At 45.2% G+C, this 21,699-nt stretch overlaps 1 protein-coding gene across 48 annotated transcripts in view; it reads left to right on the forward strand.

The window, feature by feature from the left end:
• Positions 1-461: 461 nt before the first annotated feature.
• MAP4 (microtubule associated protein 4) overlaps positions 462-21,699 on the forward strand; it is a 245,094-nt gene continuing 223,856 nt past the window's right edge. For 34 of the 48 annotated variants that reach the window (XM_063609099.1, XM_063609174.1, XM_063609221.1 and 31 more), the window contains exon 1: positions 886-1,016. The gene's annotated coding sequence lies outside the window, so the exon portion shown is untranslated. Of the gene's footprint in view, positions 1,017-21,699 lie in introns of all 48 variants that reach the window. The other 14 variants (XM_063609091.1, XM_063609111.1, XM_055278808.2 and 11 more) reach the window with 2 other exon arrangements.

Genomic DNA, 21,699 nt, shown 5'->3' on the forward strand with positions numbered 1-21,699 from the left:
AAGTAGCTGGGATTACAGGCACTTGCTACTACGCCCGGCTAATTTTTGTATTTTTAGTAGTGACGAGGTTTCACCATGTTGGTAAGGGTGGTCTCAAACTCTTGACCTCAAGTGATCCACCCGCCTCGGCCTCCCAGAGTGCTGGGATTACAGGCGTGAGCCACCGCGGCCGGCCTCAATATTTCTTATTTAACCAAATATACCCCAACTGTCATCAATTTTGTTATAATTAATTATCCCACTTGTAACCATTTAAAAATTATAAATGAGTTTTTTTTTTCGGTACTAAGTCTTGGAAATTCGGTGTGTATTGTACACTTACAGCACATCTCAACTTAGGCCAGCCACGTTTCAGAGCTCACCAGCCACATGCGGCTCGCGGAAGCGGAGCCCCGCCGAGGACCTGTGGCGTCCTCCCGCTCCACTAAGAGTTCGTTCTAGAGCTCAGCTGGCCCGCGGCGACCTAGGCCCCGCCCCGCGCCCCTCCCAGGTTACATCACAGAGCCCACAGGCCCCACCCGCTGGTGGCCCGGTCCGCGTGTGCGCCGACTCTCGCACTCTCCTCGCTCCAGGCGCCCAAACTCTGAGAGAGAGCGACGGCCATCACAGAACAGCGGAGGCAGTCGATCGGACTGCCGTCCGCTTCGGCATTCGCAGGCCGCAGGCAGGAGGCTACAGTCCCCAGGCACACCTCGCACTAACGGCCCGCGGCTCGCGCAGCTCTGCAGAGAGGTCGTGGCGGCAGGGCCAGCACCCATTGGTCCGCCACAGCTCTCCGCCCTCCCCCTGGTCACGCTTATTGGCCGGAGCGGCGGCGCCCGCCTGGTAGGCGGTGGCGGCGTCCCTCCCTTGCGCCCGCCCTCAAGAGGCGACGAGGAAGCGGCCGCCTCCCTGCGCCCCGCCCCTCCGGCTAGCTCGCTGGCTCCCGGCTCCTCCCGACGTCTCCCAGCTCCTCACGGCTCTTCCCGGCGCTCTCCTGGCTCCCTTCTGCTCCAGCTCCGTCTCGGCGGCGGCGGGTAGGTGCAGCCGCAGGCGGGGTCCGATTGGAGGGGCGGCCTCCTCACTGTCCCGGGGCTGCCCGAGCCTTGTCCCGCGGCAGCCGGGTACCCCACGGGGCCCGCCCGAGGCGTGGAAGGGCGGTGGCCTCCGGCCTGCGAGAAGCGGGGGCGTCCGAGGGAGGGGGCCAGGCAGGGGGCCGGCGGCCGTGACCTTCGGAGTCTTTGAGGCGCGATCTAGGGGGGTCCTTGGAGTGAGGGGTCTGAGAGGTCCAGCTTTGAGGGTCGGGGCGGTGGGGCCGAGCGACACGCCTTGGGCTCTGGATGGGGCTGAGACGCGGAGCGAGGGTCGGCCGCAGTTTGGGGCCCTGGGTGGGGTTCGGAGGTGTAGGAGAACTCAGGGGTCGTTTTCTGAGGCTTTATGGGGGTCAGTTGATGTGAGGCTGAGGTGAGCCTTAGTATGTCCAGTCAGGGGTTATGGGTGGGGCTGAGGGGTGGTCTGGAGAACCGGGCCCTAGGCGGGGCTCTTCCCCCTTGCAAAGGCCCCGGCACTGTGTGGGGACTAAAGCGTGTGTCTGGCAGTGGGAGTGCGAAGGGGTCGCATTAGGGTGGGGGTGGGGAGGATACAGGGACTAGGAGGGGCAGTTGGAAACATTACCCAGAACAGATTGTGATTTAGCACATGGAACAAGTTCTCCGCCGGTGTGAGTTAGATCCCTCTGGTGAAACTGTCCTGTGGAGGAGTTGTGAGAGTTTTGCTGACTTCCAGGAACGGGTAAATTAAATGCATTTGCTGCTTTGGGGAAGAGGCAGTGATTGATTACCTTTAGGTTTGTGCTTTAGGACCCAAACTCGGATGAAATACGTGTTCCTCGGGAAGGTTAGTGTTACCCAGCTTTCTACTGGAAACCCCCTTTTCTCCTTTGCCTTCTCTGGTCCTGTTACAGTATTGCTCCCCAGGGCCTCTCGATTCTCTCTCCCTGGCTGCATAGCATTGCAGTGTTTCTTGCAGTGTGTGTGTGTGTGTGTGTGTGTGTGTGTGTATGTGTGCGCGCGCGCGCTCGTGTGTGCGTGTGTGTGTGCGCGCGCGCGTCTCCCGCCCCCCCCCCCCCCGCCCGTTTCCCTGCTGCTGTGCTTTTGGCAACTGCCTCTGCTCTTTCCCAGGGATGGTTGTGGCATTGCATCAGGGGATATTTGTGCTTGTAATTTGCTCACTCAGCCCAGGAGGAGGGAGACTAGTATGCTGTAGAGATGGGGGGCGGGGGCAGGGTGCCGTCAGCTTGGCTGGGTAGACAGAGAATGGGTGTGGTGAGGGAATACAGCTGCTCTAGGCCTTTAGGGTAACACTGCCCAGTCATCAGCGCAAAGAGATTCAAAGAGCACCACCAGCAGCTATTTTTATAAATCAATCCTGAATCCAAGCTGAGCACATGGATTTAGAGTGAACAGTTGTCATGCTCTATTACAAGCTGGGTGTTTGGTAGACAACATTAAAGTTGCTAAGCAGGAGACTCCCATCTGTACTGTGCAGTGTGTACTTTACTTGCAACTTTTAAACTTTGCTTTTGTCAGCTCCATAGATTGGGACATCTCTCTTCAGGCTGTGTCTTTTAAATTGACGTAGTTTGCTGATCTGTACTACTACTTTTCACCTCAGTGAAATGTTTTCACCTCAGTTACATACTTCCTTTTAAATTTAGCTTCAAAATAATAAAGCTGTCACTTTTTGAGCACTTGCCATCTCCCAGGCACTAGCTATATTTATTAACAGATGAGGAAATTGAGACTGATGGGAATAAGAGGTCACACAGATAGTTAAGTGGCAAAAATGGTATCCAGTCAAACCAAGATCTCTCCAACCCCCACGCGGTAGTTCAGAACTTCAGAATTTTGGTTTACATTGGAATGATTCAAGTGCTTGAGAATTTATTCATGCAAAGTAAACAAACTCACCAGAGACTGATAAACCAGATAACAGTTAATGCATGTTGCAAGTATTAAGTGCCATGTGCACAATTGGATTTAATTATCCACTGACCGGGACACCTCCATTGTTCTGGGCTGCCTAATCAGTAATAAAAAGGTAGTTGATTATGGAGTTGGAAAGGCACTGGATATTCTTAGTGGGTATTTTTTAAATTTAAATTTTATTTATTTATTTTTGAGACAGTCTTGCTCTGTCACCCAGGCTGGACAGTGGCAGTATCTCGGCTCACTGCAGCCTCCACCTCCTGAGTTCAAGCAGTTCTCCTGCCACAGCCTCCCGAGTAGCTGGGATTACAGGCATGTGCCACCACACCTGGCTGATTTTTGTATTTTTAGTAGAGACGGGGTTTCGCCACGTTGGCCAGACTGGTCTCAAACTCCTGACCTCAAGTGATCCGCCTGCTTTGGCCTCCCAAAGTGCTGGGATTACAGGTGCAAGCCACCATGCCCAGCCATTTATTTTTATTCTATTTTATTTTTTGAGATAGAGTCTTGCTGTGTCATCCAGGCTGGAGTGCGGTGGCATGATCTTGGCTCACTGCAACCTCTGCCTCCCGGGTTCAAGCGATTCTTCTGCCTCAGCTTCCTGAATAGCTGGGATTACAGGCACCCACCACCACGCCTGGCTAATTTGTGTGTGTGTGTGTGTGTGTGCGTGTGTATATATATATATATATATACACACGCACACACACATATATACATACAAATATACATATATACATACATATATATACATATATATACATACATATATACATACATATATACACATACATATATATATATATATATACACACAGACATATATATATTTTTTTTTGAGATGGAGTCTTACTCTGTCGCCCAGGCTGGAGTGCAGTGGTGCGATCTCGGCTCACAGCAACCTCCGCCTCCTGGGTTCAAGCGATTCTCCTGCCTCAGCCTCCCGAGTAGCTGAAACTACAGGCACGTGCCACCATGCCTGGCTACTTTTTTGTATTTTTAATAGAGACGGTTTCACTGTGTTAGGGTGGTCTCTATCTCCTGACCTCATGTTCCACCTGCCTCGGCCTCCCAAAGTCCTGAGATTACAGGCGTGAGCCACCGCGCCTGGCTAATTTTTGAATTTTTAGTAAAGATGGCGTTTCAACATTTTGGCCAGGCTGGTCTTGAACTCCTGACCTCAGATGATCCACCTGCCTTGGCCTCCCAGAGTGTTGGGATTACAGGTGTGAGCCATCATGCCTGGCTTTACGGGTATTTTAATCAAGGAACAAAAGTCTAGTGAGTCTCCCTTTCCCCAATGTAAAAACACACAGTACTGGAGGATGTCTTAACACGTTTTCCTACTCTGTCTCACTTGTTTTTTAAGTAGTCTCTTCAAATATTTGTCATTCCAGCATCCCTTTGTTAAAATTTTCAAATTTACAAATACATTTATATTACCTATTAAAAAGTCATTTTCCGTTGTTTGCTGACAGTGAAGGAAGCACCTGGATTTTCTTACATATAGGCGGCTTAGCTTTAGTCAGAGAGTAGGTTCTTCCTGATCTCATAGTGTCTTGTTCTTTCCTAATCTTGTTTCTGAATTTGGTGATCAATCCTTTGGCTCTGTAAACTTTTGCTCTTGACAGTTAAAATTTTTGGAATCACTTTGCTTTTTTTTGTTTTTTAAAGATTAAGCGTAAGTAGTTGCTATGTAGCTTTTAGATTTCCTTAAGATGTGAGAAAATCTGAGAGAACATTTTGACCCAGTGGAAGGCATCTTGGCAGTTCATGTATATAGTCAATTTGAAAAGGAAACCAAGTAAATATCACTGATTTCACTTTGTCTTTCTAAACAGCACTTTTAGAACAAGGTTATTGTAGACTTACTGCTAGGAGTGAGTGGGTTGAGAACAATTAAGGTTAAGAAGGAGGATCATAGGGCTCGGTGGCTCATGCCTGTAATTCCAGCACTTTGGGAGCCTGAGGCGGAGGATTGCTTGAGGCCAGAAGTTTGATACCAGCCTGGATAACATAGTGAGACCCTGTCTCCATTAAAAAAAAAACAAAAGCAACTTAGTTGGTCCCCAGATAATTTTAGTGTACAGCAAAACAACAAAAACAACAATAACAAACTTAGGTAGGTGTGGTGGCATGTGTCTATAGTCCCAGCTACTCTGGAGGCTGGGGTGGGAGGATCACTGAAGCCCAGGAGTTCAAGGCTCCAGTGCTATGATTGTGCCACTGCACTTCAGCCTTGCTGAAAGAGCCAGACCTGCTCACCCCTGCAAAAAAAAAGGGGTAATAAAGCACACTGATATATATAGGGGATCATATTCATCATACTCATCTACCATTTTAGAGCTCCTAGGCCAGTCTTTCAATGCAGACCTTATGGTGAACTATTTTGGATGTCATTAACATTTTAAGCTTGAAAGTCAAGTCAACACAATTACTTTTGTGATTCTTTTTCCTTTTTTTTTTTTTTTTTTGAGACCGGGTCTTGTTCTGTCAGTGCTGGGAGAGAGCATGGCTCACTGCAGCCTTGAACTTCTGGCCTCAAGTGATCCTCCTGCCTCAGCCTCCCCAGTAGTTCAGACTATGTATGTGCACCATCACACCTGGCTAACTTTTGTGATTCTTGTTCTTATTCTTTTTTTTTTTTTTTTTTTTTGAGACTGAATCTCGCTGTATTCCCAGGCTGGAGTGCAGTGACGCGATCTCAGCTCACCGCAACCTCCACCTCCCGGGTTCAAGCAATTCTCCTGCCTCAGCCTCCTGAGTAGCTGGGATTACAGGCACTCCCACTGCAACCGGCTATTGTGATTCTTTATAGGTTAAAAAAATTAATCTTCTTGGCTTGGGCATGATGGCTCATGCCTGTAATCCCAGCACTTTGGGAGGCCGAGGCAGGGGGATCACTTGAGGTCAGGAGTTCGAGACCAGCCTGGCCAACATGGTGAAACCCTGTCTCTACTAAAATACAAAAATTAGCTGGCATGGTGGCAAGCGCCTGTAATCCCAGCTACTCGCGAGGCTGAGACAGGAGAATCGCTTGAATCTGGGAGGCACAGTTTGCAGGGAGCCAAGATCACGCCACTACACCCCAGCCTGGGCAACAAGAGTGGAACTCCATCTCAAAAAAAAAAGTTAATCTTACTGTAAACATATTTTATTAGTTTGCATATATTTAAATATCTTTTAAAAATTTATTTATGCTGGGTGTGGTGGCTCATGCCTGTAATCCCAGCACTTTGGGAGGCTAAGGTGGGCGGATCAAGAGGTCAGGAGTTCGAGACCAGCCTGGCCAACATGGTGAAACCCTGTCTCTACTAAAAATACAAAAATTAGCCGGGCGTGGTGGTGGGCACCTGTAATCCCAGCTACTCGGGAAGCTGAGGCAGGAGAATCACTTGAACCTGGGAGGCGGAGGTTGCAGTGAGCTGAGACTGCACCATTGCACTCCAGCCTGGGCTACAGCGAGACTGTCTCAAAAAAAATTTTTTTTTTATTTATAACTTTCCTCACTTCTTTTTATATGGAAAATAGTTTAAAACTCATTTTAAATAATTTTAGATTTACAGAAGAGTTGTAAAGGTAGTACAGACTTTCTATATACATTCTATATTCATTCCATTTCTCTTAGCATTAACATTTTATATAACCTGATACCCTTATCAAAATTAAGAAATTAGCATTAGTGGAATATTATTGACCAAACTACAGACTTTCCTCTGTTTTCCTGTGTTTTCCACTGATGTCCTTTTCCTGTTACAGGATCCATTCCAGGATACCACGTTGCATTTAGAGGTCACGATTCTTTAGTTTCTTCCAACAGGTGACAGTTTCTTCGTCTCTCCTTCGCTATCTTTCCTTGACACCTTTAAAGATGAGTGGTCATGCATTCGTAGAATGGTTCTCATTTTGGGTTTTCTGGTGCTTTCTCATGATTAGCCTGAGGTTATACATTTTGGGGAAAAATACCATAGAGATGGTTTACCCTTCTCGTCACATCATATCTGGGGATACCTGACATCAACATGACTTGTTGCTGATTTATTTTATTTTATTTTTTATTTTTTTATTTTATTTTATTTTATTTTTTTATTTTTTATTTATTTATTTTTTGAGACAGAGTCTCGCTCTGTCACCCAGGCTGGAGTGCAGTGTCGCGATCTCTGCTCACTGCAAGCTCCGCCTCCCGGGTTCATGCCATTCTCCTGCCTCAGCCTCTCCGAGTAGCTGGTACTACAGGCACCCACCACCACGCCCGGCTAATTTTTTTTGTATTTTTAGTAGAGACAGGGTTTTACCGTGGTCTCGATCTCCTGACCTCGTGATCCGCCCGCCTCGGCCTCCCAAAGTGCTGGGATTACAAGCGTGAGCCACCGTGCCCGGCCCGACTCGTTGCTGATTAACTTTTTTTTTTTGAGACAAAGTCTTGCTCTGTTGCCCAGGCTGGAGTGCAGTAGCATGATCTTGGCTCATGGCAACCTCTGCCTACTCAATTCAAGTGATTTTTGTGCCTTAGCCTCCCAAGTAGCTGGGACTACAGGCACGTGCCACCACGCCTGATTTTTGTATTTTTAGTAAAGGCGGGGTTTTGCCATGTTGCCCAGGCTGGTCTTGAACTCCTGGCCTCATGCAGTCCACCTGGTTCATCCTCTGAAAATGCTAGGATTGCAGGCATGAGCCACTGTGCCTTGTTAACTTTGATAACTTGATTAATGTTCTGTACTGTAAAGTGACTATTTTTCTGCTTTTTAGTTTTACTTGATAGAACCTAGAAATGAGTCACCAAGTCATATCCATACTCCGGGAGAAGGGAATTAAGCTCCAACCCCTGAAGGGAGGAGTATCAAAGAATTTGTGGGCATCTTAAAATTCCTAAAGTAATTAGTTAATATTTTGGGGAAGATAACTGTGAGGTTATACAGAGATCTGATTTCTTTTTTTTTTTTTTTTGAGACGGAGTCTCGCTCTGTCGCCCAGGCTGGAGTGCAGTGGCGCAATCTTGGCTCACTGCAAGCTCCGCCTCCCGGGTTCACGCCATTCTCCTGCCTCAGCCTCTCTGAGTGGCTGGGACTACAGGCGCCCGCCACCACGCCCGGCTAATTTTTTTGTATTTTTAGTAGAGACGGGGTTTCACCGTGGTCTCGATCTCCTGACCTCGTGATCCGCCCGCCTCGGCCTCCCAAAGTGCTGGGATTACAAGCGTGAGCCACCGTGCCCGGCCCGAGATCTGATTTCTTCTTAAAAATTTCCTCTACTTATTTTAGCATTCATTAGTGAATCTTGCCTGTGGCAGCACTGATTATGTTATTCTGTTGGTTTTCCATTTTTCTAATTCTTTCTACTTTTATGATTTGGAATCCTTTTGTAAGGAAGATTTATGCTTCCCCCATTTATTTATTAAATCATTTATATCAACATGGACCCATGAATATTTTTTTCTTTGCTTATAATCCAGTAGTATATTTTGTTGTTCAAGTTGTTCCAGCTTTGGCCATTTTAACATTGGCACCTATGTTCTTTTGAAATACCTTTCCCTACCTTTCTTTGTCTTTTAGCACTTTTGTGCTTTCTGGCACTGTAAGATGCCCCAGTCTCATCTTATACTTTACCTGCCCCAACCCTAAAATCAGCCATTTCTCCAAGGTGTCCTGGTTCCTTCTGTTGGAGAAGAGTGTTTAGAAACCACTATCTGGTTTCTAAATGAGCTTGATGTACTCATCACTGCTAGGGTATCACTGCTTCTAGGCCCTCTCAGGGGATAGTTAGGAAGTAATATATATATATACTGACCCACACATATCTTTGTTTACTTCTGTATCTGTCTGTATATAAATATAAACATGAGTTTATACTGATATCTCTGATGCTGATCCAGCACCACAGAGTTCATTCTAGCATTCTCTTCCTTGCTTCTTTCTCTGAAAGTGAGAAATTTGGCTGATTTAATGAATAATACATGCTAATTTTTTCAACTCTAATATATATATGAAGTAAAGAAATACAGTCTTAATTGTCATATAAAGTAAATTTCCAAAGCATTTTGCAGTTGTTAACTACTTTAAATTATACTCCTATAATATTGGTATTTTAAATTACTGTTTTTTAGCTCAGGTAGAGAGATGAAATCATTTACCCTTGGCCAAACAGAAAGTGAGTGATTGTATCTAGAATTGAAGATTTATTTATTTATTTATTTTGAGATGGAGTCTTGCTGTCTCCCAGGCTAGAGTTCAGTGGCTCAATCTCGGCTCACTGCAAGCTGTGCCTCCGGGGTTCACACCATTCTCCTGCCTCAGCCTCCTGAGTAGCTGGGACTACAGGCGCCTGCCACCACGCCCGGCTAATTTTTTGTGTTTTTAGTAGAGACAGGGTTTCCCCATGTTAGCCAGGATGGTCTCGATCTCCCGACCTCGTGATCCGCCCGCCTCAGCCTCCCAAAGTGCTGGGATTACAGGCATGAGCCACCGCACCCGGCCTATTTATTTATTTTTTAAGAGACAGGGTCTTGCTATGTTGCTCAGGCTGGTCTTGAATTCCTGGCCTCAAGCAGTCCTCCTACCTCAGCCTCCCAAAGTTCTGGGATTATAGGTGTGAGCCACTGTGCCTGGCCAAATGACCTATTCTCACTCCCACTGCTATACTTGATCCTAAGAAAAGCAGTCTCATTATCTTGACTAACAAATCAACCTTTGTCTTCTTGATGGGATTGTTCCTTTTAATTAAAGAAGTTCCTGGTATTTAGCTTTTTTAAAAAAAATACTTTTAGCAGTATTGAGAGCAAAAACAATTCTTTTTCTGGACTTCTTCCTCCTCGTAGAATAATAGAAGAGATTTAGAGATAATCTAGACAAATGTTTCACATAATAGGTGATTCCTCCAGTTCTCTATGCAGGTATTTCCCAAGATAAGGACTTCACAGCTGGTTGCTACCAATTCCAGGTTTGCAGATTTGTCATTTTAGAAAGATTTTCCTGATAATGATTATAGATCTGCCTCTGTGCAGTTTCTCTTCAGTGGTCTAATTTTTCTGTCTACAGTTATTCCTTGTAGCTCTAATCTCAACTTTGCACCTGTTCAATGACAGTTATTTTGTCTCACTTTTTTCTTTTCCACACTAGTGGCTTTTCCCCCAGCTACCTCTCGTGAAATGTGCTTTCTAAGCCTTTTATTGTCAGAAGACAAAGTTACAACAAATTTAGTTATAGATTTTTTTTTTTTTTTGAGATGGAGTCTTGCTCTTTCGCCCAGGCCAGAGTGCAGTGGCACTATCTCGGCTCACTGCAAGCTCCACCTCCCGGGTTCACGCCATTCTCCTGCCCCAGCCTCCCGAGTAGCTGGGACTACAGGCGCCCGCCACCGCGCCTGGCTAATTTTTTGTATTTTTAGTAGAGACGGTGTTTCACTGTGTTAGCCACTATGGTCTCGATCTCCTGACCTCTTGATCCGCCCACCTCAGCCTCCCAAAGTGCTGAGATTACAGGCGTGAGCCACTGCGCCCGGCCTTTTTTTTCTTTTTGAGATGGAGTCTTGCTGTGTCGCCCAGGCTGGAATGCAGTGGTGTGATCTTGGCTCACTGCAGCCTCTGCCTCCTGGGTTCAAGTGATCCTCCCGCCTCAGCCTCCCAAGTAGTTGGGAGTACAGGTGCACACCACCAGGCCCCAGCTAATTTTTGTATTTTTAGTGGAGATGGGGTTTTTGCCATATTGACCAGGCTGGTCTCAAATTCCTGACCTCAAGTGATCCACCCACCTTGGCCTGCCAAAGTGCTGAGATTATAGACGTGAGCCGCCGCACCCAGCTTCAGCCTTGGAATTCTTAATCAGGTATACGTTGAGTATCCATTATTTGAAATATGAGACCAGAATTGTTCATATTTTGGATTTTTTGGATTTTGGAATCCAAAAGTATCTGTAGTATACAGATATTCCAAAATGCTCTCTAGTGAGCATTTCTTTTGACATCAAAAAGTTTTAGATTTTGGGGCATTTCAGATTTTGGATTTTTGTGTGTTTTTTGAGACAGGGTCTCAGTCTGTTGCCAGAGTTTAGTGGCATAATCACAGCTCACTTCAGCCTTGAACTTCTGGGCTCAGGTGATCCTCCTGCCTCAGCCTCTTGAGTAGCTGGGATTACAGGCACGTGCCACCATGTCCAGCTAATTTTTGTATTGTTTGTGGAGACAGCGTTTCACCATGTTGCCCAGGCTGGTCTCCAACTCCTAGGCTCAAGCGATCTTTTCACCTCAGCCTCCTAACATGCTGGGGATTTCATGCATGAGCCACTACACCCAGCCCAGGTTTGAGATTTTTGGATTTGGGATGCTCAGCATATAATTCACTTGGGTTAGCCCACTTTCTCTTTTAGGAATAGAAATCCACTAGTAGGACTCTGGAGAGCTCTCAGTCATTTTCTTATGGGAATAACGTATTTTTATTGAAATAATTTGTATTTGGGCAGTGAGTGTGTTGCTTTGGGTGACAAGTGATTTCTGAGTTTAGGAAGGATTGGGAGCAGAGAAAGTGGGGGATAAGGCAGATTTACAGGCTTAGTTCTCTGCATATCAGCTCAAGTTTCACCTTTAGAAGGTCGTTCATGGCCCCTTTGTACCCTACTCTTCTTTGGTGTTTTCCCCAATATATATCTTTGGGCATATGTCATTCCACATTTTAAAAAGTTGATACATAATTCACATATCATAAAACTCACCATTTTAAAGCACACAATTTGGGGTAGGCATGGTAGCTCATGCCTGTAATCCCAGCACTTTGGGAGGCTGAGGTGGGAGGATTTCTTGAGCCCAGGAATTTGAGACCAGCATGGGCAACATAGCATGGCAACCCTGTCTCTACAAAAAAAAAAAAAAAAAATTAGCCAGGCATGGTGGTGCACACCTGTAGTCCCAGACTCTTGGGAGGCTGAGGTGGGAGGATCATTCACTTGAGCCAAAGAATTTGAGATTGCAGTGAGCCATGATCACGCACTCTAGCCTGGGCCACAGAGCGAGACCCTGTCAAAACAAAACAAAACAAAACAAAACAAAATCACAGAATTCAGTGGTTTTTGGTGTATTCACAATATTGTGCAACTACCACCATTATCTAAGTCCAGAACATTTTCTTTACCCCCAAAAGAAACCTCATACCCATTAGCGGTCTCTTCCATTCCCTTCATTCACCCAGCCTCTGGCAACCACTAATCATCTTCCTGTCTCTATTCTGGACATTCCATATAAATGGAATCATACAATAAATGGCCTTTCTGTGTTTGGCTTCTTTCATTTAGCATAATGCTTTTAGGTTCATCTATATTGTAGCATGTATCATTTCATTCATTTTTATGGCTGAATAATATTACATTGCATGGATATACTGCATTTTGTTTATGCATTCATCCATTGATGAACATTTGGGTTGCATTTTTTAGCTATTATGAATAATGCTCTGTGAAGATTCAGATATGTTTTTGTATGGACATTTATTTTTGTGTAAATACCTAGAAGGAGAATTGCTTGGTTATATGTTAATTATGTTTAATCTTTTAAAAAATTATTTATCGCCAGGCGTGGTAGCTCACGCCTGTAATCCTAGCACTTTGGGAGGCTGAGGAGGGTGGACTGCTTGAGCCCAGCAATTCAAGACCAGCCTGGGGCAGGCAATATGGTGACACCCTGTCTCTATTAAAAAAAAAAAAATTAAAACCAGAAAATTATTTTTTTCTTTTCTTTCTTTTGTTTTTTTTTTTTTCTTTTTTTGAGACTGAGTTTTGTTCTTGTTGCCCAGGCTGGAGTGCAATGGCACAATGTCGGCTCACGGCAGCCTCCACCTCCCAGGTTCAAGTGATTCGATTCTCCTGCCTCAGCCTCTCGAGTAGCTGGGATTACAGGCATGCACCACCACGCCTGGCTAATTTTGTATTTTTAATAGAGGCGGGATTTCTTCATGTTGGTCAGGCTGGTCTCGAACTCCCAACCTCAGGTGATCTGCCCGCCTCGGCCTCCCAAAGTGCTGGGATTACAGGCGTGAGCCACTGTACCTGGCTTTCTTTTCTTTTTTGAGACAAGATCTTGCTCTGTCACTCAGGCTGGAGTGCAGTGGTGCGATCATGATTCACTGCAGCCTTGACCTCCAGGGCTCAGGTGATTCTTCCACCTCAGCCTTCTGGATAGCTGGCATTGTAGGTGTGTGCCACCACACCTGGATAATTTAAAAAAACAATTTTAATTAGAGATGGGGTCTCCTTATGTTGCCCAGTGAACTCCTGGGCTGAGGCAATCCTTTTGCTTGGCCTCCCAAAGTGCTAGGATTACAGGTGTGAGCCACTATGCCTGGCTGATAGTAAGTATCTTTTGAAACACAAAAGTTTTAAATTTTGATGAAGTCCAGTTTATCTAGTTTTTTCTTGGTTGCTTGTGCTATAGGTGTCACATCTAAGAAACGGTTGCCAAATTTAAGGTGATCAAGATTTCTCTTTCTTTTGTTTGTTCATTCGTTCGTTCTTTTGTTCATTCGTTCTTCTTTCTGAGACAGGGTCTCTGTCTTTTGTCCAGGCTGGAGTGCAGTGGCACTATCGCTGCTCACTGTAAGCTCTGCCTCCCAGGTTCATGCCATTCTCCTGCCTCAGCCTCCCAAGTAGCTGGGACTACAGGTGCCCACCACCATGCCCAGCTAATTTTTTTTTTGTATTTGTAGTAGAGATGAAGTTTCACCATGTTAACCAGAATGGTCTCGATTTCCTCGTGATCTGCCCACCTCGGGCTCCCAAAGTTCTAGGATTACAGGCGTGAGCCACTGCGCCCGGCCGAGATGTGGTCTTACTATGTTGTCCAGGCTGATCCCGAACTCCTGGGCTCAAGTTATCAGCTTTCCTTGTCTCCCAAAATGCTGGGATTATAGGTGTAATTTATGTTTCTTTAAATAATTTTATAGTTTTAGCTATTATATTTAGTTTTTTTTTATCAATTTCAAATTAATTTTTATACATAATGTGTGAGGTGAGGTAGGAGTCCAAAATCTTTTTCTTTTTCTTTTTTTTTTTTTTTTTTTTTTGAGATGGAGTTTCGCTCTGTTGCTCAGGCTGAAGTGCAATGATGTGATCTTGGCTCACTGCAGCCTCCTCCACCTCCCAGGTTCAAGCGATTCTCCTGCTGCAGCCTCCCGAGTAGCTGGGATTACAGGCGCCCACCACCACACCCAGCTAATTTTTGTATTTTTAGTAGAATACAACATGGTTTCACCATGTTGGCCAGGCTGGTCTCGAACTCCTGACCTCAGGTGATTCACCTGCTTTAGCCTCCCAAAGTGCTGGGATTACAGGCGTGAACCACCACGCCCGGCCCAAAATCTTTTTCATTTGTTTTTTTTTTTTTTTTTTTTTTTTTTGAGACGGAGTCTCGCTCTGTCGCCCAGGCTGGAGTGCAGTGGCACAATCTCGGCTCACTGCAAGCTCCGCCTCCCGGGTTCACGCCATTCTCCTGCCTCAGCCTCTCCGAGTAGCTGGGACTACAGGCGCCCGCCACCACGCCCGGCTAATTTTTTGTATTTTTAGTAGAGACAGGGTTTCACCGTGGTCTCGATCTCCTGACCTCGTGATCCACCCGCCTCGGCCTCCCAAAGTGCTGGGATTACAAGCGTGAGCCACTGCGCCCGGCCCATTTGTTTTTTTTTGGTGTGTGGATATCTAGTTGTCCTTGAACCAGTTGTTGAAAAGACTTCTCTTTTTCCATTGAATTGTGTATCATCTTAGCATCCATGTTTCTAGTCAATTGACCATAGAGGTGTGGGCTTATTTCTGGACTTTCTTTTTTTTTGAGACAGAGTCTTGCTCCGTTGCCCTGGCTGGAGTACAGTGGCGTGATTTCAGCTCACTGCAACCTCTGCCTTCCAGGTTCAAGCAGTTCTCCTGCCTCCGCCTCCTGAGTAGCTAGGATTACAGGTGTGCTGTAATTTTTTACAGGGTAAAAATTACCCAGCTAATTTTTATATTTTTAGTAGAGACGGGGTTTCACCATTTTGGTCAGACGGGTCTCGAACTCCTGACCATAAGTGATCCGCCTGACTCGGCCTCCCAAAGTTCTGGGATTACAGGTGTGAGCCACCGTGCCTGGCCTGGACTTTCAATTCTATTCCATTGGTGTACGTCTATGCCAGTACCACCATGCTTTCTTTCTTTTATTTTCACTCTGTGGTACTACTATCTGCTACTATCTGCATAAATATGCTGTCTTGATTAATGTACTTTTGTAATATGTTTTGAAATTAGGAAGTGTGAGTTTTCTAATTTTGTTCTTTTGAAGATTGTTTTGGCTATTCTGGATCCTTGGCATTTCCATTTGAGCTTTAGGATCAACTTGGCAACTTTTGCAGAAAAGGCAGTTGGAATTTTGATAGGGAATGCCTTAAATCTGTAGATAAATTTAGAGACTGCTGCCATCTTAACAATGTCAGATCTTCCACTTCATGAATGTGGGATGCCTTTCCATTTGTTTATGTCTTTAATTTCTTTCAAGAATATTTTGTAGGCTGAGTGTGGTGGTGGCTCACACCTGTAATCCCAGCAGTTTGGGAGGCTGAGGTGAGAAGATTGCTTGAGCCCAGGAGTTCGAGACCAGTCTGGCCGACATATCGAGACCCTATCTCTACATACACACATGCACACACACACACACACACACAAAATTAGCTGGGTGTGGTGGCTTGCCCCTGTAATCCTAGCTACTCATCAGGGTGAGGATGAGGTGGGAGGATCCCTTCAGCCCAGGACGTCGATCTGTGATCCTGCCATTGCAGTCCAGCTTGGGCAACAGAGTGAGCCTCTGTCTCAAAAAAAAAAAAAAAAAGTGTGTGTATGTATATAAAATGTATTTTGTAGTTTTTTTTTTCTTTTTTATTATTATACTTACAAGTTCTAGGGTACATGGGCACAATGTGCAGGTTTGTTACATATGTATACACGTGCCATGTTGGTGTGCTGCACCCATTAACTCATCATTTACATTAGGTATATCTCCTAATGCTGTCCCTCCCCCCACCCCATGACAGGCCCTGGTGTGTGACGTTCCCCACCCTGTGTCCAGGTGTTCTCATTGTTCAATTCCCACCTATGAGTGAGAACATGTGGTGTTTGATTTTCTGTCCTTGCGATAGTTTGCTCAGAATGATGGTTTCCAGCTTCATCCATGTCCCTACAAAGGACACGAACTCATCCTTTTTTATGGCTGCATAGTATTCCATGGTGTGTATGTGCCACATTTTCTTAATCCATTCTATCATTGATGGACATTTGGGTTGGTTCCAAGTCTTTGCTATTGTGAATAGTGCCACAATAAACATATGTGTGCATGTGTCTTTAAAAGACACATGATTTATAATCCTTTGGGTATATGCCCAGTAATGGGATGGCTGGGTCAAATGGTATTTCTAGTTCTAGATCCTTGAGGAATCGCCACACTGTCTTCCACAGTGGTTGGACTAGTTTACGGTCCCACCAACAGTGTAAAAGTGTTCCTATTTCTCCACATTCTCTTCAGCTTTTTTGTAGTTTTTAGTGTACAAGTCTTTTACTTTAAATTTATTCCTTAGTATTTTATTCCTTTTGATGCTATTGAAAATGGAATTATTTTCCTATTTCATTTTGTGGTGTTGATTGCTGGTATAGAGAAATACAAGATTTTTATAGATCTGGTATTCTGTGGCCTTGCCGAACTTTTTTTTTTCTTCTTTTTTTTTTTTTTTTTGAGATGGAGTTTCACTCTTATCGCCCAGACTGGAGTGCAATGGCATGATCTCGGCTCTCCACAACCTCCGCCTCCTGGGTTCAAGCGATTCTCCTGCCTCAGCCTCCCGAGTAGCTGTGATTACAGGCATGTGCCACCATGCCTGACTAATTTTGTATTTTTAGTAGAGTCGGGGTTTCTCCATCTTGGTCATGCTATTCTCAAACTCCCGACCTCAGGTGATCCCGCCCTCCTCAGCTTCCCAAAGTGCTGGGATTACAGGCGTGAGCCACCATGCCCGGCTGAACTTGTTTACTAATGCTAATTTGTGTGTGTGTGTGTGTGTGTGTGTGTATTCCTTTGGATTTCTATATTGTTTTAAAATTATTATTATTTTTTGAGATGGAGTCTCTCTGTCGCCCAGACTGTAGTGCAGTGCCACAATCTCAGCTCACTGCAACCTCTGCTTCCCAGGTTCAAGCGATTCTCCTGCCTCAGCCTCCTGAGTAGGTGGGAATACAGGCATGTGCCACCATGCCCAACTAATTTTAGTATTTTTAGTAGACAGGGTTTCACCATGTTGGCCAGGCTCGTCTCCAACTCCTGACCTCAAGTGATCCACCAGCCTCAGCCTCTCAAAGTGCTGGGATTACAGGCGTGAGCCACTGCACTTGGCCTAAAATTAAATATATCTTTTTTTTTTTTTTTTTTTTTTTGAGACGGAGTCTCGCTCTGTCACCCAGGCACCCAGGCTGGAGTGCAGTGGCGCAATCTCGGCTCACTGCAAGCTCCGCCTCCCGGGTTCACGCCATTCTCCTGCCTCAGCCTCTCCGAGTAGCTGGGACTACAGGCGCCCGCCACCACGCCCGGCTAATTTTTTGTATTTTTAGTAGAGACGGGGTTTCACCGTGGTCTCGATCTCCTGACCTCGTGATCCGCCCGCCTCGGCCTCCCAAAGTGCTGGGATTACAGGCGTGAGCCACCGCGCCCGGCCTTAAAATTAAATATATCTTGCCACTGGCCTGAGAGTCCCTTGAAGTCATAGACCATACTTCATTTCTTGTTTCTCTTTCTCTACTGGCAAATGTATGTTCAATTTATGCTGCAGTCAGGTGCTGTAGTAGTGGGACTTAGTGGAGCATAATGCCACTAATGACTTGGAAAATGGCACAGAAGAGAAGTGGGATATTGTAAAACTATTTTTACCTATTATAAAATGCTTCCTGAGGTCCAGGAAAGGCAATTCTCATGTTTGTCTCTGCTCTTCTGTACCTCTTGCCCCTAATTATCCTTTGTCTCTGGAACTCAGAGTACTAAGGATCATAAAGTTAGGCGTTTAAGAATAGGAACATTAATTTGATTTTATATATTATTTCCCTAGGGAAATGTGTTCTGGCCTCATTAAAAAAATAGTTTTTTCATGAATTTATAATTTATTTATTTTTTCGAGACAGAGTCTCACTCTGTTGCCCAGGCTGGAGTGCAGTGGCGCGATCTCGGCTCACTGCAGCCTCTGCTTCCTAGGTTCAAGTGATTCTCCTGTCTCACCCTCCCAAGTAGCTAGGACTACAGGCACACGCTGCCACATCCAGCTGATTTTTGTAGAGACGCAGTTTTGCCATGTTGGCCAGGCTGGTCTTGAGCGCCTGACCTCAAGCAATCCGCCCACCTCGGCCTCCCAAAGTGCTGGGATTACAGGCATGAGCCAGCGTGTCTGGCCAAATTTATTATTAGTAGTAGTAGTAGTATTTTTGAGATGGAGTTTCACTCTTTTGCCCAGGCTGGAGTGAAGTGGCACGATCTTGGCTCACTGCAACCTCCGCCTCCTGGGTTCAAGTGATTCTCCTGCATCAGCCTCCTCAGTAGCTGGGATTATAGGTGCATGCCACCATGCCTGGTTTTTATATTTTTAGTAGCCAGGCTGGTCTCTAACTCCTGACCTCAAGCGATCCACCTGCCTAGGCCTCCCAAAATGCTAGGGTTACAGACATGAGCCACTGCGCCTGGCCTCATTAATTTATTTATTTTTATTTTTTATTTTTTTGAGACCAAGTCTAACTCTGTTGCCTAGGCTGGAGTGAAGTGGCGCGATCTTGGCTTGCTGCAACCTCTGCCTCCTGGGTTCAAGCAATTCTCCTGCTTTAGCCTCCCGAGTATCTGGGACTACAGGCACGAACCACCACACCCTGCTAGTGGGGTTTCACCACATTAGCCCAGCCAGTCGCGAGCTCCTGACCTCTAGTGATCTACCTACTTTGGCCTCCCAAAGTGATGGAGTTACAGGTGTGAGTGACCGCACCTGGCTACTTTTTTCATGAATTTAGAAGTATTTATCGTAATGATTGGCTATGTTCATTGTTAATTCTGTGTTCAGATTTTTTATTTTTCTTTTCTTTTTTTCTTGAGACGGGGGTCTCAGTCCGTTGCCTAGGCTCTGGAGTGTGGTTTGGCATCATGGCTCATTGCAGCCTTGACCTTCTGGTTTCAGGTGATCTTCCCAACTTCAGTCTTACGGGTATCTGGGACTACAGGTGTGTGCCACCACACCTGGCTGATTTTTTTTGATTTTTTTTTTGTAGAGACAGGTTTTCACCATGTTGCCCAGGCTGGTCTCGAACTCCTGAGCTCAAGCGATCTGCCCATCTTGGCCTCCCAAAGTTCTGGAATTACAGCTATGAGCCACCGTGCCTGGCCCTCAGATTTCTTCTTGAGTAAACTCAAGCTTACTTATTTTCCTTTCCCTCTTATTCACTAAGTTACAGAGACATGGGGGTAACAAACCGTTTGCAGTTAAAGGGCAGTATCTGACCCATTTGTTTGTTATATTTTTGTTTGCCTTTTATTAGCAGACATGGAGAAATGCTTTTTAAAAGCACACTGTACTTCAAAAAGGGTAGTTCCCTTTTGCCTCATTTTATTTATTTTTTTGAGACAAGGTCTCACTCTGTCACCCAGGCTGGAGTGCAGTGGTGTGATCACTGCTCCCTGTAGCCTCGACCTCCCAGGCTCCAGTGATCCTCCTGCCTTAGCCTGCCAGGTTGATAGGACTACAGGCGCTCACCACCGTATGGACCTGGCTAAGTTTTTGCTTTTTTTTTTTTTTTCCTGTAGAGACGAGATCTCACTATGTTGCCCAGGCTGGTCTCTTAACTCCTGGCCTCAAGTGATCCTCCTGCCTCTGCCTCCCAAAGTACTGGGATTACAGGTGTGAGCCACCACATCTGGCCCACAGTTCCCTTTTAATAAGAAAATATTAAAATGTTTTTTTAAAAGAATGGATTGGTGGGTCCACACTTCCAACCTGTTCTACAAAAACACAAAATAGGGCCAGGTGCAGTGGTTTACACCTGGAATCCCAGCACTTCGGATACCAAGGATGGGAGGATTGCTTGAGGCCAGGAGTTCAAGACCAGCCTGAGCAACATAGTGAGACCCCATTTGTACAAAAAGTAAAAAAATTTAAAAAACTCAAATAGAACAGGTAAAGAAGATGAAATTACTGAAAAGAAAGCAAAAAAGGCCAAGAGTAAAATTAAAATTGAAGAAGATGGGGAAGAAGAAAAAATAGTAGTGGTAGAAGAAGAGGTCTCTGTGAAGAAGAAGGATAAAAAGAAACGTGGTTGGGCATGGTGGCTCACACTTGTAATCCCAGCACTTTGGGAGGCTGAGGTGGGAGGATCACCTGAGGCCAGGAGTTCAAAACAAGCCTGGTTAAGTAGCACCTGAGGAGGGAGAAAAATAAAAAAGAGACTATCCTGGCCAACATAGCAAGACCCCATCTCTGAAAAAAAAAGTTAAAAAAAAATTATCTGGCCATGGTGGTGTCTGTAGTCCCAGCTACTCAGCAGACTAAGGCAGGAGGCTTACTTGAGCCCAGGAGTTTGAGGTTACAGTGAGCTGTGATCATGCCACTACATTCTAGCCTGGGTAATGGAGTGAGACCCTGTCTCAGAAAATAAGTTTTTTTTTCCACTAATATTGCTAGTTTAATAGGTTAAAAAAAGGGATAATCTCACACTTTTAATCACATCTGATTTTCTTAAAACAATAATATCAGTATTGCATGGTCATATATCTTTTAATTAAAGGTAAGTTTGGGTCACCAATAATGAGGTTCTCTGATATAGCCAGTTGCTTTAGTACTCAGCCAATTTAGTATGTTCCATTTTAGCAAGTTCTCTTGGGCTGGGTATATTTTAAGAGTGTCAGTGGCTACCCAGACAGTTGTTCTTTATCAAGCTAAAGTAAGATAACAATAATAGGTTCAAAAAAATGTTTGAAAGATATTCTGAATAACTTTGTGTGCTCAGTATAGCTGAGACTTGCTGAGATGCTTCAGAGGCAAACCAGTCAGCCTATTTCATCAGTCAGAGGTGGGGTGCCTTTCAACAGTGTGTTGTCTAAAAGTCTAAGGTAGACTTGCCCAAATTAACAAACTTTGCAATTATCAGTGACAGGCAACTATAGTATGGCAGTAATAGCACTGGACTGAGTGTCAAAAGACCAGGGTTCAGGTTTCATCTGTACCACATAATAGCTGTGAGGTCTGGGGCAGATCAGTCTGTTTCCTTATTTATAAAATCAAGGTTGTGAGAATTAAGGGCTTTATGACTGGGATGGGTGGCCTTCAGAATGCTAATAAGATATTGTCTAGTGATACAAATCAAAAAATAATTTTTGTGTATATGGAATTGGTGAAGCATTGATGTTTTCTTTTTTTTTTTTTTTTTTGAGACGGAGTCTTGCTCTGTCGCCCAGGCTGGAGTGCAGTGGCACAATCTCGGCTCACTGCAAGCTCCACCTCCTGGGTTCACGCCATTCTCCTGCCTCAGCCTCTCCGAGTAGCTGGGACTACATGCGCCCACCACCACGCCTGGCTAATTTTTTTTGCAGTTTTAGTAGAGATGGGGTTTCACCGTGGTCTCGATCTCCTGACCTCATGATCCGCCCGCCTCGGCCTCCCAAAGTGCTGGGATTACAAGCGTGAGCCACCACGCCCGGCCATTGATGTTTTCAATGGAAATTA

The sequence above is a fragment of the Symphalangus syndactylus genome, chromosome 1 (genome assembly GCF_028878055.3).
Source record: "Symphalangus syndactylus isolate Jambi chromosome 1, NHGRI_mSymSyn1-v2.1_pri, whole genome shotgun sequence".
Lineage (NCBI taxonomy): Eukaryota > Metazoa > Chordata > Mammalia > Primates > Hylobatidae > Symphalangus > Symphalangus syndactylus.